Source organism: Photinus pyralis, unplaced genomic scaffold (genome assembly GCF_008802855.1).
Source record: "Photinus pyralis isolate 1611_PpyrPB1 unplaced genomic scaffold, Ppyr1.3 Ppyr1.4_LG2, whole genome shotgun sequence".
Lineage (NCBI taxonomy): Eukaryota > Metazoa > Arthropoda > Insecta > Coleoptera > Lampyridae > Photinus > Photinus pyralis.
The window spans coordinates 6,305,578-6,320,377 of record NW_022170403.1 but is presented as its reverse complement, the minus strand read 5'-3'; the positions used below and the strand labels follow the sequence as shown (position 1 = coordinate 6,320,377).

The 14,800-nt window shown below is 35.2% G+C and overlaps 1 long non-coding RNA gene across 1 annotated transcript; it reads right to left on the bottom strand.

Annotated features, from left to right (window-relative positions):
- Nucleotides 1-7,959: 7,959 nt before the first annotated feature.
- Nucleotides 7,960-8,950, bottom strand: LOC116164631. Its single transcript, XR_004143955.1, has 3 exons — nt 8,811-8,950; nt 8,643-8,762; nt 7,960-8,589 (listed from the first exon to the last, which is right to left on the bottom strand). It is a non-coding gene; the product is annotated as an uncharacterized LOC116164631 (long non-coding RNA).
- Between the last annotated feature and the right edge of the window lie 5,850 nt (nt 8,951-14,800).

The window sequence follows — 14,800 nt, the reverse complement described above, 5'->3', positions numbered from 1 at the left end:
AAGGTTATACTAGTGATATTACTTTTCTATTGTTGTATTTAAGGTGCCTGTATTTTTTTGAATTCTATCAGGTGTGTTTATGAACCCAGTAAATTTTGAGCCTCTTGTAACTTGGGTAAGCTGAGTCGCGAAAGCCTTCATATGACTCACTACTAAGTTATTTAGTTGCAGTTGCCATATGTTGTTGATTTAAGTAATCTTCAATTGCAAGAAAGGAAAGAATTCGATTACACAAATTAGCACACTTAATATAAAGTTTAAGAATAACAAGATCATTTTCTACAATTTACCGAGAAGAATAAACCAGGAAAATGAATTTAATTAAGTCAATCTTTAGTACGCAATATAAAACCAACCGCTATATACTTAGTTTTTATAATTTTCCGTTCAAGCAGGAAGAATTGGAACCTTTGAAATTACACATTGCAATTTATTAAGAGTTGAATCTCAAATGTAAGTTGCCAATGTTCAACTTAACGCAAAATGATGGGAAAATGGTGTTGCTCCAACGAATCAAACTTTTTCGATTTAAATAAAGGCCTTTGAAAAATGCAGGAAGAAAACGGAATTGCAAACTAAACAGCGATTTTAATTTCTTTTAAAAGAGCTTAAAGCCCTATTATAAAATTCGAACCTCAAGCTTATCAAAACCGATAAAGCCACTGAAGAATAGCGTTATTTCCATTCTCTCATAAGGGCTCATAAGACTATTCAATATTGTAACGTGAATGTAATTACAGGCTTTATTTGTTCACAATTAATTAACAATACATTTATAGCAATCCTGAAATGAATTGATTTATAACAGTTATAATATAGTTTATGACTGAGACATACTCAATTTATAACAATGCGAAGTATTTATTACTTCGGTGTTGAAATTGGAACTAAACTTAAAGGCAATTCAGTGTGATTATATGTAAAGTCGAGTGTTCTCGAGTGCTCGCGAAACTTTTCGAATGTTCTAGAACGAAACACGTTATATTTCCCGCCTTTTCTTTATCGCCGATTACTAATATTTCATGGCGCCTCGATGTTTCTCGGGATTCCTGGAATATTCCCTACAATATCATCAGCGAGAATGTTGCAGCAGGAAGTTTGGTTTTGCGTAGGCACCAAACTGCAATTACAGCTAAGCCTACATGGGGGTACAAAAGGTTATGTTAATCAAATCTAATATCTCAAACCCTTCAGATAAATCTCAAAACTTTGAAGAACACATTCAAGGTTCAGGGAATTACCAGTTAAGCCCGTCCTGCTTTCAGGAGGTACATATATCTAATCTTATATGTGTAAACAAAAGTTATCCGCGTTAAAAATATTCCGGACAAACACACATTTCAATCTCTTCTAGGCCTTCTGAAACGATCACTGTCGACTTTTCATTTTCTGTTTATGCAGAATTTTTATTAGTATATCTTCTTTCAATGACCATTATTTGACAAAACTAATGGTTTAGTTTAGGTAACGAGACGTATATTCCTATATTTATCTAAAAAGTTGTCTGCTACAAGGTGACAGTGTGAAGTAATTTCAATGTATTACCAACAGATGGTGGTAGTGTTTCATCCCCTCTCCCATCCGCCGTCAGTTACCGCACCTTGCCACCTTCTGTCTACGGAGTACTCCCAGTTTCACCTCCAGATCTGGATATAAATAAAAGGCGGATCTTATACTCTTCGCGAACACTAGAATAATTCTTATCCTTAAAAGGTCTCTTCTAATTTGGTATCAAAGTCGGCAGGAAATTATTGGTTAGTGCAAACCGAACTACTCTACATACAATTATAACTAGACAAAGAAAATCGGCGTAAGCCAGTGTCATACCTGAAAGGTTGAGGGGGGAAATACTTCAGGTTGATGGGAACCGGACTGTCTTATCTCCGCCACATTCCTTCAGCCTGCATGCGATCTTGGGGCCAAGTACGAGCGCCAATTGCGACAACCCATATTATGTTGTTTGCTACATACCAATTATCTATATCACCTTGTTTATTTCTTACCATCGGTTAACAACCGTATCCCATTTACCAATTAATTACAGAAATCACCCAGAAATTGTCAAATCCAGGGTCATCTACCGCGCCGGCGTTGCGGTCAGTAAAAACTACCACAGAATAAACGCGACGACCTCCCATTGGGCCGCGTTCAATCAAAGAAAATTTAATTTATTTAATTTTTACAACATTTGTTTTTATAGCTATTCAAACATGAATAAATCCTGTATCTGTATCCATATGAATCTCCATTGTCGTTCGTGTTTAACTAAACAGTATATGGATGTGCTCTTCTGATGCTGGCTTTTGGTCTGAACTTTTAGAATAGCATTCCGTCCTCGAAGTCATCATTCTATGTTGTGGCAGTTTGCTGACGTTGTTATCTTCCTTCCATATTGTCACCATCAGTAGGAGATTTGGTCAAACTCATTGGCCGACTACATTGCATTTTCATTTTTAAGGTCCCAATGCAAAATCCTTACAGATTCGTGTTTTAGAATTTATACGCAGTCAGTTGAAGACTCTATAACCGCTAATGCTAAATATTTTTGGAGCTATATTAACTCAAATCGTAAAGATAAGGGTTTACCTAGTGTTATGTGTTTAGACCATCAAAAATCAGTTGATGGATTTGGCATTGCAAACATGTTTGCAGACTTTTTTTCGTCAGTGTACACACAGAATTATGTACCCGTGGCTAAATTTCACGAGAATGATTCTGTAGATTGCGCCATACTTAAAAATTAGTTTAAGTGAAGTGTTTAATAAAATTAACAATTTGAATTGCTCAACAGGTCCAGGTCCTGATAGCATATCAGCACTTTTCCTTAAAGAAACTGCATTTGTTATCTCTCCTCCCCTAACACTACTTTTTAATTATTCGCTTTCAACCGGCTACGTTCCCGATACCTGGAAAGTGAGCTATGTCACACCCATACATAAATCAGGCGACAAATCTAATATTCGTAACTATCGCCCAATTTCAATCTTAAATATAATTCCAAAAATCTTTGAAAATATTATAGTTGATAAAATCACCCCTTTATTTAGCAATAAATCATCAACTACTGTTATCTCGATTTCAGGTACATTCCTTAGAAGTTCGCAGAACTCTGTCAAGCCTTAACTTTCTCTTCAATTTGTTACACAATAACCTAGATTGTCCATTTCTTCTTTCCCTCATTCGGTTCCATGTGCCACGTTCTTCGGCTCGTAATGTACTTATATACTTTCAATTGTGCTAAGGCCAATACAAACTTACTTTGTAAATCACCAATATTTGTTATGGTAAGCAACTTTAACAAAATTGCTAATATGTGTGACATTAACACTTGCTCAGTATCAGATCTTAAAAGATTGATGGAATATTTTTATTCTTATTTTTAATCTTGTTCAAGTTTAATATTATTTAATTTGGTTTTTATTAGGTTAGCGGTTAAGATATTAGTATACTTAGTTATTGTGCTTTCTTAGATTAGTAATTGTCCTATAATTGGAATTTGATTCTGTTGGGCAATAAATCATATTATTATTATTATTATTATTATTAATATTATAATTGAAGAGCAACATGGTTTTACGAAAGGCAGATCTACATGTACAAACTTGCTAGTTTACCAACAATATATTTAAAAGCGTTAGAGAACGGTCACTAAGTTGATGCAATATACACGGATTTTACAAAGGCGTTCGATAGAGTTAATCACCAACTCTTACTAAATAAATTATCAAGTTATGGCATAAAAAATCCGCTGTTAACATGTTTACTAATTATTTGTCAGGGCGTCAGCAAATAGTTAAAATAAAGTAATTTACTTCCTACGCAATACCAATAACTTCAGGAATTCCGCAAGGGTCACATATAGGCCCGCTATTGTTTAATATTTTTATTAATGATATTTCTAGTTGTAGAAATTCAAAATTTTTACTATTTGCAGATGACCTTAAGTTGCATTCAATTGTAAGGTCCGCTTCAGATGCCATAACGCTCCAATCTTCTCTAAATGAAGTCCTACAGTGGTGCCACAACAATGATATGTGCCTCAACTTTTCTAAATGCTGTGTGATGCGTTTTCATCGAATCTCTAGGCCCTATCTGTTCAATTATATGATAGGTAATGTCTCTTTGTGTTCTGTTTCAACAATTGTTGACCTTGGTGTTACTCTTGATCCGGCCCTAAGATTTCATCAGCACGTTAATAACTTAACTTCGAAAGCTCTACAAAAACTTGGTTTCCTGAAGCGCACTACGGCCCATTTTACACACATACAGGCGATAAGGTCGTTGTACTGCTCGATAGTAAGGAGCAATATTGAGTACTGCTCTCCTGTTTGGTCCCCACACTTTGATAAGTACATCCATAGAATTGAGTCCATTCAACACAAGTTTCTTAGATATGCGGCATTTAAATTAAAGATAGCAATACATAGTAACGATTTTTCTTATAAAGAAATACAGTGTGTTTTGAACTTACAATCCTTAAGTACCCGTAGGAAGTTTGCAGATGTGTACATTTTATTTAAATGAGTTAACTCTGATATAGATTGCCCATACTTATTGTCAAACATATGCTTAAACGTTCCCTCCAGAATTTTACGTAATATACAATTATTCCATGTTCCCTTCCACAGAAGGGACGGTACGGTACGGACAATACTCTCCTCTATAGTAAGGATGTGCAATTCCGCAAATGTACTATGTACTAATATTAACTTTTTTGGTACTACGTTTATCGAATTCCGAAGGAAGCTGATGTTACACAACGGTTAACAGTATAATTTGGGTTTGTATTCTTTTTTTTACGTAGGTGTTTACTTAAGGGTTTTTAGAAACAATGAAATTTACCATTCCTTTTTTCAATATAATGCATTTGATTTTTATTTGAAATATTTTTTGTTAAGTTTAGCAGTAATTTTGATTTATAGTCACACTTCGTCTTGTTATTACATTTTGCTATAGATATTATGTTTTGTATTTCTTTATAAAAATGGCAGGAAAAATGGTATTTCCGTTAAATAAATAAATAAATTTAAAAAAAATCCTCAATTATCACCTTAAAATATGAGACTCGACAATTTTGAACTCTTACAACTTGAACTGCCGATTTGTGAACTACAATTCTTTAAATGATATAAAATTATTACCTATTCTCATTTGCTGCGTTAGCTAATAGCTTACTTTACTTAAATATGTTATAAATTTGAATAATTTGTGATTTAAAATAACCGAATGTCATATTATGCATAAATACAATTTTTTCAATGCTACCAAAATGAGTTCCTGGTAACTTAAAATATTTAACTTAAAAAATCCCAAGTATAAATTTATATAATGTCAACTTTCGCGAGTGTTATATAGGGTTGGGCAGGGAGGTATGGATGATTTGAAATAACAGTTACACACTCATTTTTAAACGAAACTCAAAATTTATTTTTTTAATGTGTAGCTTAGATGTTGCCATTATAAAAATTAAAGAGGAAAAAATTAAAACGTTGATTACGTATGAAAAATAACATCTTTTAAATGCTGTCCGTTTTTGTCCATACACTCCTGTAGACGTTGTGAGAAGTTGTCGATACTCCTCTGAAGCATTGCACGTGGTACCCATACATCAAGAGCAGCTATGGAATTTCTGAGGCACACCTTCCCTGGGCGCCTCATTTCGTTGCGTGGAAATATGGAGTGTCCTCCTCGGTCACCGGACCTGTCACATTGTGACTATTTTTTATGGGGCTACCTAAAAGAACGGGCAGGGACAAGTCGCCGTCGCCGACTGGCCGTTGGCAACTCGCCGTCGGGCAATCTCGCCATCGGTCAACTTGCCGTCGGTTAACTCGCCGTCACCAGAAACAAAATAAAGATTATTTTTTTAAAATATTTAAATCTAACACTTAGATGTCTATAACTGCAATCAGTTTAGTCATATAATATTATTTAGCAATCTCGTTTCATCATTGGAATGCTGTAGTTATTTGCAGTGTTGTGTAAGATCCTTTAATTCTGGATCAAGATAGAGATCCAGATACATTTAAAAATCATGATTCGATCCAGATCCAAGAGCCCCCCAAAACGATCTAAATCCTTTTATCGTATGCAAAATAGTAAGAAAAATTGTACCTAAACCGTTGTGAAAAAGACCTTCTTTGAAAATTAATAACCGCCTACACCCTTTTAAGAATTCACAACAGTTGTAAATTATAATTGCACTTCGGTTTTCGTGCTTGGACATCAAAGTATGTTATCCTTTCTTTCTTCTAATGCTGACAGACTAATCCTTTACCTGTATCCGTCGTAAAATACACGGATTGATAGTGATATTTCGGAATATCTTAGGGGGTTAGCCCATAATTATGAAATGTAAATGTATAATGTATAACCAAAAATATTTTTTTATCCTATACAAGGAGAAACTTACATTTTCTCGCCTGTGTGAGGACGCGAAAGAAGACAATTGCACGCATGGAGCGAGAAAATTCAATTTTGTCGGCTAGGCGAGAAAAAAAATACGCCTTATGTAAGCTAGATGGCGCGGTTGTAATAAAATGTCAAAGAAGTTATTTCTTTTTAATTAAATAAGAAACATAAAATCGTCAACACTGATTTAATAATTAAATTTACCCTATGTTCACTTTATTTTACTGAATTCAAGGATTTATTTAATTACCGCGAACCTATAATACAATGTTTCGTGAATTTGAATACTTTCCCAATATCACGTGACCAATTCAAACGTTTCAAACTTAGTCATAATCTCCCATTTACTTTCAATAACGAGCATCTGTGTCAATACATTTAACACCGCTTATCCGTAATAAGTACCTAGCATTTTAACATACGCGACTACCCCGAAGTTAAAATGTGTCCAGTGTGACTGTAAGGAATGAATAAATCTATTTATAAAAAACGTTTTTTTAAAAATACAAGATCATCAAGGATTTAAAGTGCGCCCATTGCGCTTTCGTCGCCAAGCATAAATCCAGTCTTAAAAGCATGTAACATTTGACAAGACATGGATACTGCGAAGGATTTAAAATGTAACCGGTGTGATTTTGTCCCTGAAAACACACATTCATTTTTAAAACACATTTGTTAATACACAAGACCAGTAATAATTTCAAATGCGCCTGGTATTAATTACAACCCCTTAAATCCCGTTATTTTCTAAGGAAATAATCACGCGCCAGTGAAATGCCGGAAATGTCAACTCAGTTCGCACATGATCGGTATTCTCCACTTGCACATCTGCTCTGTTGCACCGTGACTCCCTTCGGTGACTCTGCACTGTGCAATCGCAAGCGCTCTAGAATTTGAATTTGCGTTGAACTGTATTATAATGGAAAGGGGTAAATCTACGAGTAAAAAATATACTCGTGGGCCCACTTAGATTGCACCGTTTCGTAAAAATTTTTTCGCGTAGTCAGCAGGAAACATGGAAATAAACAAAACAAACGCGTGCACGTTGACGCGTTAAAGCAAATCCTTCCTTCGCCCCGGAAAACAACCACTTTCCCGCCTTGGTACACAAAGTACTATTTTTCACTACTAGCGTCTGATGACATGATTATTAACCTTTTTTCCACTTGTAAAGTAGGCTTTCTCGGCATTTGTTCAAAGTGGTTAATAATTTTTTATTATTAACTAGTAGTCAATAATGAGAACTGTCACGCTGTCACTTTTAGAAAACACAACCCGAAATTTCGCTCAATGAACGTTTAGACAAGTTCTCTAAAACGAATAATTGCCACCATTCGCAATTTCCAGAGAAATTACATACCTAAAATTATCACATTTTGAAAAAATTCGAACGAAATTACTCTTTGAAAAATCTCAATGACAGAACAAAATACGGCCTGTTTGACTTGTACTTCCACGTACTTGATTGACATGTTAAATTAAGAAACAAACAATTCCGTCCAACCGTTAACTCTATTATCAATATAATATGACTTTCCCTTTTTTTTGTTGGCTATAATGGGTGTTAACAGTGCTCAAAGATTTGGGAGCTGAGTCGTGGATCTTGTACTGAGTGTTGTTTGAAGGGGGCGCCAACCTGTCTTAAACCAACTTGCCCAATGACAGGAAATCGGACAAGCTCATAACGTAATGCAAAAATCGATCCTATTATTAATTTATTTAAACAGGTAATTGACTCGGTAGGTAAGTATAACTTGACGATGATATCGATAACGTAATTTTTGTGTTTCAGATGAATGATCATTCAACGGACTTCAATATTGGACTGATAACTCTAAATAACAATTGACAATTTAAGGACAGCACAACATTATCAATTAATTCTAGGATGGACAATTAATAATAGACAAATATGCTTAATTTAAACAAATAAACTTGACATCTCCTTTCAAATTTTGTTATCTCAAACCTCAGAGCATTGTGTGAAGGTATCAAAGCACGTACATACAGGTGGACGGTGGGATGGCGGCTTATCACCATAGAATTAAAATCTTATCATCAGGAACAGCGCTTGGTATTCCGCAGTTACTTGTGCAGGTAATAAATTTGCGTCCCACGTGACGTCAGGGGCGGCTACTATATATTTTTTCCAATTTCCAGTACTTAGGGGTAAGAGCCCTAAAAGGTAACGCGTACGCTAATATGACGAATATTCCGAATTAATAACTTACTTAAGGTGACAAACGGCTCTTGAAAGAATTTTAGACAACCATTGAAATGTAGATTAAGTTATTGCCTAATTAGGTTTGTACCGGAATAATTGCACGTAGTATAGGTAGGTAACCAAAATCCTAAAATTATTTACTGTCAATAAATTAATTTTACATTCAGTAACTCACGCGTTATTTTCGCTACCTAGCCCCACTGACTTAAATAAGTCTCGAATCACAACGTTAATTATTATGTCCGTGGGAACGTTTCTTTTCTACGACCGCCATTCGCCTTTTTCTTGGTCCCGCTCAAAAATCCCTCTTATCATAAGTTGTGTTTACATGCATGCGCTCTTACATCAGACATAGTGTCCTCTATCGGTTACACTATTTAACCGTTCCCGCCCCATTTAAAAAGAATAAATTGTTCATAAACATAATCCACAATTTCTGCAAATTTAGAACGCTACAATAATATGTTAATTTAGAGGATTTCAAGTGCTAGTAGTGAAAAAAATAGTATATATACCACGGTAGAGAAGTCTATTATTGCCTTCGCACCTTACACCCCTCGGCGCAAGCGCCTCGAGATGTAATCTTGGTCCTCACGCAATAATACTGTACTTCTCTACCTTGATATATAATGTACTATTGTAATTTTAGAGTGTTTTGTTTGATAAGAACAAACTGATTGCACTCACAAACATTTATAGTGCAGCGGAGAGAGCCGCGAAATCGTTCAAAAAATTTTTTCGGAGTAGAAAGAATTGGGACCCACACCATTTTGTTCAGAAATGTTTGAACCTTCAGAATCTCGCTTTACGACATTTTCCCGTGGTCCTGACAAAAGTTATAGGCCGCTAAAGATGAAATTTACTCATTTTCGCGCGCGCGACTAGACCACCGAAAGTATTTATTTTCTCAGCAACTAAGCGATATACATCAATAATTCCTTTTGTAAAATGACGGTACATTTATAGCAGAATCTAAAGCATTCAATTTACCTACCTTGTTATGGACAGTTTTTAGAAAAATGACCGTCAACTTCCAAAATTCGTGTAGCAGATGAAAAGTGCGCACTTTGAACTCTCATAACTTTTTATTTCACGATATCGATTTCCAATATTTATAGCTCATTCGATGCTCCAAAGCATTGTGATTATTTTATTTTCTATAACATGACCGTGAATTTTTCATAATAAAAAAGTTACGGTCATTTAAGTAAAAACCTACCGACCTCGCCGAGTCGGTAATCGCGAGTGAGACGGAGAGGGAAGGATAGTCAGCAGCGTTCGCTAAACAAGGAGCGATGCGTAAGAGATTTTACTTTACTAAGAAATTTCTCTCCGAATACCAAAACTAGCTATTTAGGCCGTTTAGTTTATAAATGCATTCCGCCGAGTTGCATTGTAAAATCTCAAACAATTCATTAACTCCATGTATTTCAGTTCTTTGGTGAAATATATAGGTACAAATAGGTACCTTTCCCTGTAAATTTTGGGGGTTACTCCACATTAGGTATCTCTTGTGCTGTGCTGTATATTGCAAGATCAGCAGTGACAACGGTATGATTTTGTCCTAAAGATTCAGGCTTGTTTTTTGATTTCACTAGACGATTCATTCATTCATTCATTCATTTTTATTTAATTCCATATTCTGTGGAAACAGACGAAAAAAATTCAACGCACAGTCTTTTTTCAAAAGCGAGATACATCGACAGAAGAAATCCAAATTCCTCGTTTACCTATCACTAGATAACGACCAGATAACTGACTTTAACAGCCTAAGTACCTGCTGATAATCCTCTTAAGTAAGTTCCGGTATCTACCATTCAATATAATATACCTATGCCGTTTTTGAATTCTCCACCAGCGAGCTACAATACCATCCTAACCATCGTCTAGTGAAATCAAAAAACAAGCCTGAATCTTTGGGACAAAATCATACCGTTGTCGCAGCTGATCTTGCAATATACAGCACAGCACAGCACAAGAGTGTGAGAGTGTAGAGTAACCCCCAAAATTTACAGGGAATGGTACCTATTTGTACCTATATATTTCACCAAAGAACTGAGATACATGGAGTTAATGAATTGTTTGAGATTTTACAATGCAACTCGGCGGAATGCATTTGTAAACTAAACGGCCAAAATAGCTAGTTTTGGTATTCGGAGAGAAATTTCTTAGTATAGTAAAATCTCTTACGCATCGCTCCTTGTTTAGCGAACGCTGCTGACTATCCTTCCCTCTCCGTCTCACTCGCGATTACCGACTCGGCGAGGTCGATAGGTTTTTACTTAAATGACCGTAACTTTTTTATTATGAAAAATTCACGGTAATGTTATAGAAAATAAAATAATCACAATGCTTTGGAGCATCGAATGAGCTATAAATATTGGAAATCGATATCGTGAAATATAAAGTTATGAGAGTTCAAAGTGCGCACTTTTCATCTGCTACACGAATTTTGGAAGTTGACGGTCATTTTTCTAAAAACTGTGCATAACAAGGTAGGTAAATATGATTGCTTTAGATTTTGCTATAATGTACTTTCATTTTACAAAAGGAATTATTGATGTATATCGCTTAGTTGCTGAGAAAATAAATACTTTCGGTGGTCTAGTCGCGCGCGCGAAAATGAGTAAATTTCAACTTTAGCGGCCTATAACTTTTGTCAGGACCACGGGAAAATTTCGTAAAGCGAGATTCTGAAGGTTCAAACATTTCTGAACAAAATGGTGTGGGTCCCAATTCTTTCTACTCCGAAAAAAAAAACTACCTCAAATAAGCGAGTTAGCGCCGGCTCTCCGCTGCACTATTAGTAGTATTTTTTATTATTTATTCTGATGACGGCGACTTGACCGACGGCGAGTTTGCCCGACGGCGAGTTTGTTCGACGGCAGGTCGGCGACGGCGAATCGCCAACGGCCAGTCGGCGGCGGCGAGTTGTCCTAGACCCCTAAGAACGTGTATACATAAGCAAACCACGTACCTACACTTGAAGCCCTGAGTGAAACAATAACAAAAGAAATTCGAGCGGTACCACGTGCAATGCTTCAGAGGAGTAGGGACAACTTCTCACAGCGTCTACAGGAGTGTATGGACAAAAACGGACAGCATTTAACAGATGTTATTTTTCGTACGTAATCAATGTTTTAATTTTTTCCTCTTTAATTTTTATAATGGCAACATCTAAGGTACACATTAAAAAAATAAATTTTGAGTTTCGTTTAAAAATGAGTGTGTAACTGTTATATCAAATCATCCATACCTCCCTGCCCAACCCTGTATTTATGAGATTCCAAAAATTTTTGACTTTAATTTTTTAAAGTACAATAGGTGAGAGTTACCACAAGTTGCACTTGAAATCTTGTATTTTAGTATTTTGAAGTGTTGCTAATACTAGCAAAATTTAATCTTAGAAAAATAAATCTTTAATGATTAAGGAAGCGGTCTCATGAAATCTTGCTATTTAAATTCAAACAATCGTGAAATGCAAGTATTTAAGTTCTTTAAGTGTCAGCATTCATCAATATTTTTAACTTGTATAATGTTGTTGTGTAAGTATAGTTTAATTTTTCTTATAGTTTTAGCAAGAACGTGTATACATAAGCAAACCACGTACCTACACTTGAAGCCCTGAGTGAAACAATAACAAAAGAAATTCGAGCGGTACCACGTGCAATGCTTCAGAGGAGTAGGGACAACTTCTCACAGCGTCTACAGGAGTGTATGGACAAAAACGGACAGCATTTAACAGATGTTATTTTTCGTACGTAATCAATGTTTTAATTTTTTCCTCTTTAATTTTTATAATGGCAACATCTAAGGTACACATTAAAAAAATAAATTTTGAGTTTCGTTTAAAAATGAGTGTGTAACTGTTATATCAAATCATCCATACCTCCCTGCCCAACCCTGTATTTATGAGATTCCAAAAATTTTTGACTTTAATTTTTTAAAGTACAATAGGTGAGAGTTACCACAAGTTGCACTTGAAATCTTGTATTTTAGTATTTTGAAGTGTTGCTAATACTAGCAAAATTTAATCTTAGAAAAATAAATCTTTAATGATTAAGGAAGCGGTCTCATGAAATCTTGCTATTTAAATTCAAACAATCGTGAAATGCAAGTATTTAAGTTCTTTAAGTGTCAGCATTCATCAATATTTTTAACTTGTATAATGTTGTTGTGTAAGTATAGTTTAATTTTTCTTATAGTTTTAGCTTGTACAGTTTTTATTTTAAAACGGTGTATGTTGAGAAACTGCTGCGCAATCATAGTTTTAAATTAAACTTAGATGCGTGTTGCTATTTAAATCAATTTATTTTTAATGTAGGTAAGCTGTATTTAGTATTTAAACAATGGTAAGGTACTTGGTGAGCCTTTCATGGAGCTTCTTGTAATTATAGTTGTTATCACTTACTCAATTAATTCTCTAACAAGATCCAAATAAGAGCGGTTATGTAATAAAACAAAAACGAAATTCACATGTGTGTTTGAGTTAAACACAATGACCTTTTGTCTTCATCCCCAGGCAGAATGTTGGAGATTATAAACTTAATCTCTGCTTTGTAGCAGATATACAGAATCTGACAAATTTCATTACCACAACAGTTGTTAAGCTGAACTTATACTACGACTGTGAATACAATTGAAATAATTCCGTTTTCAGTTAAGATGCATTGTTCTCGAACTCTCTTTGAAAAAATCATAAAGGTTTGAATCAAATAGTTGTATGCGACAGGAACAGATTACGTGAAAGTTAACAGTATTTGTATTTGTATTTATTTAGCATAATATAATTATTTATTGATATAATGAAAAAAATGGCAACAATCACATAAGCCAAGGCTCGTGCGTGATGGGTAATCGAGTATATTACATGTAAGTACACTAATACAAAAAAAAAGAACAAAACAAAAATATAGATCACGTTAGCTTGGAGTAAAAATCCAATTCTACACCTAATAGCCAATCCTTAAACCTTTTCTTAAACGAATGTAGGGTCTCGCAATTTTTTAAATAGATAGGCATTTTATTATAAAGCTTAACACCCAAGTATAATGCATGATGATGGGCATGCGAAGTACTCGTTTTAGGAATTATTAACGTTTTTTGGTTGCTTCTAGTATAATGTTCATGGGCAAGCACTTTATCTATATGTATCTTTGCGCTCAAAAGTAAAAGTAGCAATCTTTTGCAGATACAATTGTCGAATCGTTAATAATCCCGATTCAGCGAACAGAACCGACTGTACTGTAGCGTAATATACCATATTTAATAAATTGTCAGGTAATATTGGTTTAAGTAATTTAATTTTGTACGTTAACAATCTTATTCGTTTAGTTACATTGTCCACATGGGCTTTCCATCGTAAGTTACTGTCAATTAGGATACCTAAGTACTTAACCTCAGAAGCTGCCATTATGTTGTGATCACATACACAATTTAAGTAGTTTTGATTTAAACAACTAAATGAATGAATCAAAACGTTATTGAAAGGAACTTGGCGATTTATTAATGAAAAATACATAAAATTAGTTTAGTTGGTGCTTGCCGTGGGCTATGCCATATTCCATACAGTAGTAGGTAGGTAAGCGCCGGTGGGTCGTAAGTAACTCGTATAACTAACGGCTACGCTAATAATCTGCTTTTTGGCCAGCAGGTGTACGCAATTTACTCAACGGGAATTTCTTGTGCTTACTTATGATTTGTCGCTGAACTCCGCTCACCGCGCTCAACGTTAAAACAACTTTTTGGAATCACAAGCATCCACTTTTCACGCATTGCCGCATCTTTCGGCACTTTAAAAACAGAAGTTTTTGTTTCATACTTTTGTACCTCGTTTTACATTTCGGCACAATGCGCGGTTTCTTCATTTTTCTCAAAGCAGCGGTTTTATTTTTGCGTAGCCGTAGAGGTTCAAGGCGGCGCCGGCGGTAGTCCTCTCAGATCTTTATTTCTTACTCTGAGGTAGTCCTTGTGTTTACAATTACAAATTATTACAAGTCAGCCATGACAGTTGTCAAAGAACATCCCTCGACTCATGCTCCGCCCGTGACGACTTTATGGTACTACGCGATCGACGACGCGTAAGAGCCTCACTTCTCATATATAGGAAATAGGGCTCGAGTTTCCAGACTTGTATATTATCCGACCGTGGTAAGCACTAAGCAC